Source organism: Montipora capricornis, chromosome 8 (genome assembly GCF_036669925.1).
Source record: "Montipora capricornis isolate CH-2021 chromosome 8, ASM3666992v2, whole genome shotgun sequence".
NCBI lineage: Eukaryota > Metazoa > Cnidaria > Anthozoa > Scleractinia > Acroporidae > Montipora > Montipora capricornis.
This window is the reverse complement of record NC_090890.1, coordinates 46,375,149-46,383,972: the sequence shown is the minus strand read 5'-3', so window position 1 is coordinate 46,383,972 and position 8,824 is coordinate 46,375,149. Positions and strand designations below refer to the sequence as shown.

Below are 8,824 nucleotides of genomic sequence, written 5' to 3'. Positions count from 1 at the left end.
ACAACGTCCAGGGTAAATTATCGAAAACGTGCGTAAATTGTCACAAGTGTCTTTAGAATTAAGAATGAGATAATCGATCCCATCCGTAACACTGAATTGAAAATCATGATAGGCTTTTCTATACTCTAACTTTCCCTTCTACAAGTACTCATCAAAATGGGGTTAAACTTTAGAAATGACTACCATTTCAATTACTCCGTCGTGAAATTAAATCAGTTAATGTCACAATGCTCCTTTTTTAAAACTAAATTTTAGCTTTCGTTTCACTAAGACTTTATGTCAAAGTTATTATGTCTCAATTGTTATTTGCTCGTATGGGTGTTAAATGAATTTGCCGGGCGGGGATTTTCTGGCAACTGCAGGTTTGGAGGTGGCATTAAAAACTGCCACATAAAGAAAAGATGCTGTGGATGGTTCGTGACATAACGTATGGCGAATATTTTAGAGTTAAATCGGTTTCCCAGCAACAATCCTTGGCTTGAATCTCCACTGATTTTCAATTCGAGGTATTTGTTGTCTTATTAGCGAAGACCAGCAAACATACTCTGCGACAAAAATGTTTTTCAAACGGCTTGACTCAGTGAAGAAGTACAAAGAGGATCTTCCGTTGTCTAATAACTTGGACTGCTTCGAGGATGATCCATGAAGTCCACGCGGCCTTTCATAGAGCCTGAGCAAAAAATAGATAAACGGTACTATAAGGATTTTGAAATGTGGTGATGAAATGTATTCAAAATTAAAATTGTACCGAGTAATTGATGGCGGATAGATTCTGAGTAAGCATGATTTAGGGCCAATCCTTGATTTGCTGCCGAAGTGATTTAGCTAAGCTTCTTCTCACAGTTGCAGTGTTAAGATGGGGTTAGTTGCGATCCAAAATGGTGACCGAATCCATTTCGCTCTTTCCTTTATTGAATCGTTCGGTAATTTAGTTAGGAACATGTTTCGAATTTTCCGTTATAGGAGAGATTCACGAGGGATAAAAATGATAATGACTCCGGCTTCAAATATACTTTGCAATACCTCTTTAATTATTCATGATCAATCTCTTCGCAAAGCAAACCATCAAATCCTTTTATTTCTTTCATTTGTGTTTTCATACCGCTCTTTTTCTCTTATAAGAACCTTTTTTTAATAGAACTTTCAGGTTGAGATTAACCAAAATTTTAATAAGATAACATTTCCAGGCCGTGAGAAGTATAAATAAAGGTAAAATAAATGTAAAACTGGAAAAGGACACTTAACTCAAATACTTATAATTACGGACGTATTTTAACATTAACAATGCGGTTTTCTTATTGCATGAGTAGTCAAACTTAGTATAACCGCCACACAACGTTTTCAGGCTAAAAAAAAAATAAAAAATAAAAAATAAAAAATAAAAATAAAAATAAAATAAGAACTTTAAGCCTTAGACGTTCTTCTACAAGACGAGAGTGCTGTATCTATCTACTCAGCAGTTTTCCAGCCCAAAAGTCACCAACTTGGCCGAGTCTGCTACTTTGTAAACGAACGATGAAATCATAATAAATGAATAATTTTAAAAGCTTTTAAAATAGCATCGGATTAAAAATTCGTTGGGAGTTTTTTTGCGTGCAAATGTCAACCACAGCCTGTCAGGAACATAAATAGTATTCTGCATGTGAGTTCCCACTGATCTTTTAATCAAATACGTGTGGGGCAGTTTATCCCTCAACGTGGGTTGCAGTTTACGTCAATATAGAGAGGCGAGTCTTCAACTGAACCCAGTCACGTTCTAGAAATAATAATTGCGCCCGCAAAAAGCAATAGATGTTTAATTAGAGAAATATCTTAGGCTTTCATGAATAATAAGACTTAAGAAGCGAGTGAACCGTCGTTGGCAAAGCGAAGTCAGGTACAACCTGGCGCTGTTGACTAAAGTTCGCTGGTTCTCAGTCATACATCGTCTCAGTCCATGTTGGAGAATGAAAACACAGGATCTTTTATTTTAACATTATGGATCCTTTTGTTTTGTTCGTCTTCCAGCGTTTACATATTTAACGCCATTACACCGCGATTACTTTTGTCTCTCGAGTTTGATTGCAAAGCACCTACATTTTGTTCGCCCTTCCCCTCAGTTGTTCATTCCTTCCTAACCTCCGCACAACTTGAAACTCTTCACTGCCACCCCCAACGGAGCCACCTAATGAATATGTAGAAAACACAATGTTGGGGAAAATTTATGAACTGAACAAGGGCCCGTAATGGCTTGCTTTCCCTCGTGTAAAGAATCTTTAAATTAATAGCGCCGACGCAACCGCCAGCGCAGAAAACGTCACTCAAATTAAACATCTGTGCCATTCAAAAAATATTTCACAATTTTTCCGTTTTGTTTCTGCGTTGTGCAATGTTTGTGAAGTAGTCTGCAACTTCATTGTAGAAAAGCCGTTGAACTAAAACAGGACGAAAGAGTAACCTGCATGTTGTATCAGCTCAAGTTGTGGTTAAACTCTATCCATAAATTTGGTGATACTACGTCGGCTGCGCCAAAGAAAACGCCACTTCATAATAAGAACTTCGCGCAAATTTCCCTTTCGTAAACGGTCGTTGCCATTTCTCAGAACGGTCGTTGCCATTTGAAACGGTCGATGCCATTTATAACGGTCGACTACACACTTCACTTCAAAGAAAGTTAAAAGGAACAAACTAAGAAAAAATATTAACAAAAATTAAGACAAAAAAGGAAAAAAAAAACATTTATAAAAGAAAAACTGATGAAATGGTATATGAAATGAATCATATATGAACTGCGGATATGAAGTCAAGTGAAGCTATGATCTTCGCAGTTATGACTGCGAAGATCATAGCTTCACTTGAAAAGAAAAACCGGAGGAAAAAAAGAGTCCGAAAATTTCAAGACTCGAACTCGGGTTCTTAGCCCTCACCCTAACCAGAACCCTAACCCTAACTCTAACTGATATGACCAGCGGGACACAACTCCCAGCAACCACAACCTTTTGAGTTGTTAGACCTAATGAGTGTAATTCAGAGCTAAAAAAATGGCATCGACCGTTTCAAATGGCAACGACCGTTCTGAGAAATGGCAACGACCGTTTACGAAAGGGAAATAAGCTTCGCCACCATTGCATCTTGAACGTACGCGTTCAGTGAAGTTGCACAATATGGGAAATCCTTCCCACAACAGGACTGGTACGAAAACTTTTGAATTCTCAAGTTGACGTCAAATCTTAAAATCTGTTTTTTTTCCCCACGTAGTTGTTTTGCATAGTAGGGCAAAGCAAAGCACTAACATATTGGTTGCAACTGCAGCAAGGCTCTTTTCTTCTCCTTTAACCAATAATAATCTTGTTTGTGAGTCACCAAATTTAAGGATTTGACTACAACGCGGGCGTACAAATGTGAATCTTCAGTTCATTATCACTCGTACCAATTTAGTTTTAGGCTTCCCTCACATTGCACGAACGCGTCGTTGATCCTAACTCCCTAATACTGTATAACGGCAACGGCAACTGTAAGAATGTAAAAGGTACTTTTGGATTTGTTGAGTGCCGTACGTTATGTTTGCGCCATATGTGGATATCTTGCTGTGGCCTTTTTCGCAAAAGCTGCGAAAACTTTCCGGTTCCGAAAAGCAATTCCTGAAACTAAGATTATGATCTGTGAACGTGTTTTCAAGACCAAAGAGAACAAAACAATTGTAAAGTTTGATGACGTTTTACTTTTGAAGAGACAGGGCATATTATAGCACCCGAAATACGCCCGATAACTTCGGGACTTTCTGAGTTCTTGACGTTGGCGGCCTGCCGAACTGAAAATACACACCGTACGTGGGGTTCGAGAATGCATTAATTTTAAAGAGAAAAACACTGTAATAAGAAATAACAAATTATAAAAATTATATCTATCTATCTATCTATCTATCTATCTATCTATTTATCTATCTATCTATCTATCTATCTATATATATATATATATAGGGAGTCTGTAAGTCGATTTTCTCGTGGAACAGTGCTCAATACGTTGAAGCAGAGCGGAATAAATATTTTAAGAGGAAAAAAGGACGCAACTACATTTCCCGACAAGCCTGTTTTGTGAATCGCTTCACTCTTCAGGGGTTTAATGAAAGAATAAATATTATATATATATCACAGAAGTTTAATGCCACAGATATCACAGCTTGGTCCGAGGCCCCTTTCTGACGGACTTATAATGATACTGGGAAGAACGAAACACAAGGTATGAATGAATTATACCAAACTATACATTCCCCTGAGTGACTTTATAATCGCTTCGTTATAATCGTGTTCAAGACATTTTATGTTTAACACTTGGTTAAAACCAATTGGCAGTTAAAATAAGAACTGAATTCAGTATGCCAAAAAGAAGGCGGTGGCAAGTGGATAAGCGAAAATTAAAATAAGAAGTCAAGAAATAAATAAATAAATGTAAATAACACTTCCTAACACTTGTTTTAACAAGCTAAATAAAGGCTAATCAGCGAAAAACAAGCATTTCCCGATAAATTTACTGGTCTGATACCTTGAGTAAGAGAGCTAATTATATGCTTTGTTCTTATTATAGTTTTTGAAGGAGCTTAAAATATCTTGCACGCACACATTTATTAAGACAAATATAGTCAGAGTTCATCTTATTTTTGGAGGACGGTTCTTTGCTGTGGTTAGCCATCAGAATTCTCCTTTTGTGTCGACAAAAATAGATACAAAATATGCCTCATTAGGCGTCTTAATGATGCATATTTCCTTTCATGAGCTCGGACAAACTCTACTCGACGAAACCCGTTATTTAAAGAGGAAACGTCAGCTACCTTACATGTAAATATTCCTACTGCTTTCTCATAAAAAAAGACTTGGATTATACTTGGTGTCGCTGACAAACAGTTTCATAGTCCATTTCAACTCTAAAACAGACAGCAGGAAACTTAATACTGCAGGTTCTTGACAGGAAGATAGGTTATGATGTCCCGAATTCGCTGAATTTTGAGCGATATCCAGTGCAAAAGTGTTTTAAATTTGAAACAAAGTGAAACAACATCTTGTAAAACTTTTCGATGGTTCGTTCCGTTGCAAGATTCACGACTGACAACTCATTAAATTAAAGGAAGTTGATTATGTGACTTCATCGTCGCTCTCATTTCCATGATTGCAACTGAAAGGTAGACAATTTAAAAGATTGAATTGTCATCACTATTTTTGTAAAGCAAATTTTATTTTAATACATTAGTTAGCTGTTCCTTCAGTTATGAAACATGTTGAATAGAATCTCCTTGGAAGAGGGAAACCAAGATAGGATGGGGAACTTTTTCCGCAGGCTCTTGTCGAAACTAAAATTTAGTTCAAGACCGTAAACGGACCAGACTAATCCGCATCTATATTTAAACAGTTGAGAGAGAATGTTTAAAAATTTGCTGTGTCAGTGAAATCCCTCCTTGCAAAGTTGCAATTTATATCTTTTGATAATAACGTGCTTCTGTCATTTATTAGTTACATAACGATCCTTTCAGCTGAATAACAATACCAAATATGTAGGAAATTACGCAGAATGCTTTAAAAAAAACTGTTAGCAAAAGCTTGATATGTACGTGCTGTACTGACGTCACTGGTTAAAAAACACATTGAATTGAACTGCGCTGGCGAGTATTGAAACAAGTTACTTTCAATAATTTTCATTTTTCCTTTCAAATCTTAATTAAACACCTTTGAAGGCTGTGTATAAGGCCAATTAGAGAAAGACAATTATACCGAGGAAGAGATAAACTAAGTCAGCAGCCAGCCATTTTTATAGGTCCCCTGCCAAATGACGTAATCGCTTTTTGTTTTGGTTAATATTACGGGATGGACAATGAATGAAATTCGAATTCTCTCGGGCCAAACAAATATTGAATTTCTACCCGAAGTAGAAGATGAATGTTCATGGAGACATGGCTGAAACGACCGCGATTGAAAACAACGACAATTCACCGCCTGTAGACGGCATTTTCGCTGCCGAATGCATTCTGAAGAAGCGAACGAGAAAAGTGAGATAATTCGCCTGACCCTCGTTATCGCTTTAGCAATGTTTTGCTCGTGAAGTGGCTGCCTGAAATGTTGAATTTCTCTCTGCATTTTTGACAGGGAAAGATCGAATATTTGGTAAAATGGAAAGGCTGGTCGCCGAAGTAAGTATGATTTCTCGGTGCAGATTAATTTATTTGTCTCCTTGGACGGATTAGAATTTCTTATCGAATTTTACAGACACAACACCTGGGAACCAGCGGATAATATACTTGACGCTCGACTGCTTCTGGCCTACGAAAACAGGTAAATGAAGACCATTGAAATGTTCTCGTCTATTCGTCCCTTTGCCCGGCTGTACTTTTCAAAGTTTCGATACCATTGCCTTGTCCATCTGTCAATTCTCTTCTTCTTAAATTTTAGCCGTAAACGAAGGGGCAAACGGTCAAGGTGGCAGAGAGGAATTACAACTTCTGCTAAAAAGCCTAGGATTGACACGGTTTGTATATCCATGTTTCTAATGAAGAGATACATCACAAATAACACGACGAGAACCTGACTCTGTCGGCGTGATGAGCGCCAAGAATTTTCTAAATTGTCATCACGGCTAAGTTTTAATGAATTTGCCTTGTCATAGCTTCCATGTGAAGTCCTATTTATTTTTGCCTTTAATATTTGTTTATCGTTTGCAGAGTCCCCATTTTGAGTCGAATTCGTTCAACTGGGATGGTGTTGACGATGAAGACATTCGTGCTAATGAAAGCGAAAGCAGCGATTCCAGCTATGGAGTCGACGATGTTTCCACCGGCGAACTTGACATCAATGGCAACGATATAACTCCAAATTTGAAAGCTCAACGCCACGTTATCAGTCTGGAGCAGTTCGACTTCGGTGGTCCGGTTGATGCAGGGTATGACGAGAGAGCACCTTTGACGAACCACAAAATGACACCATTCAGAGCCGTTGACGCGAGAAGTTCCTCCGAAAAATCGACGGAGTTTTTGAGTTTAGATCTGCCGAATACGCCGTTGTCTAGCGAAACCAGAGATGATATTTCCAACAGGGTCCATAGTCCTGAGGAGATGAAATCAAAGATCACTACGGAAGGCTTAAACGGCCGTGAAGTTGTCGTGCCTGAGAAGAACACAAGCACGTCCGGTAAACCATGTCGTGTCCACGAAGCAAGTAGAGCGGATGAAAACGTTTATCGTGACGAATCAACAGATCACGAAATGAAAAAATCTGTCTCGCACACTCACCGAGAGGGTTTTAGCACTCCAAAACCTGGCACAAACGGAGAGGTTGCGCTAAAAACTGTAAAAACAGTGAACGGGGAGCCTCTCGCCAAAGCAAGCTGCCCTTCCATTGATAAGAGCAAAGACGCACTCTCGCCAATCACATGCTGCTACCGTAGCGATGGAAGCGAGAAGCGGATTTTTTCAACCATCGCAGGCTGCGATACAGGCCGAAAAACTGGATTGCAAAGTAAAGCGCGATTTAAAAACGGAGAAACGTTGGTTTCTGAAATGACGGTGTCTTCTTCAGAAAACCGCCAATTGCCTCACGAGAGCATTAAAGCAGGCTGGCGAAAGCCACTGATTGATCAGATTTTCATCACAGATGTAACAACAAACTTTGTCACCGTTACTGTTAAAGAGTGTTTGACTGATGAAGGCTTTTTTCGCCAACGGTGAGAATTAATTAGCTGATGATGAGAATCACACGGCAGCAGGGAAACATCCTCACTGGCTCGGAAGGGAAGTGAAAAAACATACAACAGAATCTGGGCTGAGATGGTGAGGTGTAGATTAATTCGAGCACCCTCTTTCGGTAACCGTCGATGTGTGTTCCTTGTGAAAGCTCTAAGCCTGAGTAAGAACCTTGAGGAAAACTGAAAATTTGCGAGATCTTATACAAGGTCATTTGACATACCAAAAAAACGGTAGAATTGATGGTCGTATCGTTGGTCAAGATTTCTATAGCTTGACTTCGTCCGACATTGTGGTAAAAATGACATGGTCCATTGTTTCTTTAAAGCAGTGTATGGTATTGTAAAAACCGGCCTTAAGACGGGGATAGGTGCGTGCTTGCCGTCGACTCCAACTTAAACATAGCAAACAGCTCTGATGGAAAGTGAAATGTTGGTTAACATTGGGAAATGGCCGGAGTTTCGCTCCGGGGCGAGCGCGTAATCTATGATAAAACGCAACTTTGCGTGGAAGGCAATTTTGGTGTGTCCCTCCCGCAGTCGGCACCGAACGACAATAACAAAGGACTTGAGTTCTGACAGAGCATAAGTGGTATTAATACTGATATTGCTGCTCAAGGAAGCTTCGTAGCGCTAGAAAACACTGCATTTTTCAGTCGAGAAAATGGAACCATTTTACCTGACCAAGCTAAAATTGGTTACACGTGCGCGTGGATCGCTTGTTTGTTAAAATTCCGGGATTGAAAACTACGGTTAATATTATCTCGTTTAAAGATGTAATATTGGTAAATTTCCAGCACTGAGCACAAAACGTTCATGCTGAGAAATTAAAACATCACTTACGATACTATACCAGGATGTAAATTGAGGCCGGCTTGTTTACTTCTTTCTAGAATGTCCTTAATCCTTAATTTTCAAGCGGTTCTCAGATAAGCAATCTCTCATTATTCGCTACAATTTTTCTTATTATACATTCGGGATCGGCGAGTAAGTGAAATGAAACTGCCTACTTTTGTGGGCTCTATTTGTAGGCCCCTAGAGGCCATTGAGTTGAAATTTATATGTACAAAAAGATATATCGTAAATCACTGTAAATTTTACAATAAATGAAATAGTTTATGTA

General features: G+C 38.8%; 1 pseudogene; it reads left to right on the top strand.

Moving 5' to 3' along the window:
* Positions 1-5,750: 5,750 nt before the first annotated feature.
* On the top strand, positions 5,751-8,824 carry LOC138059056 (polycomb group protein Pc-like; annotated as a pseudogene).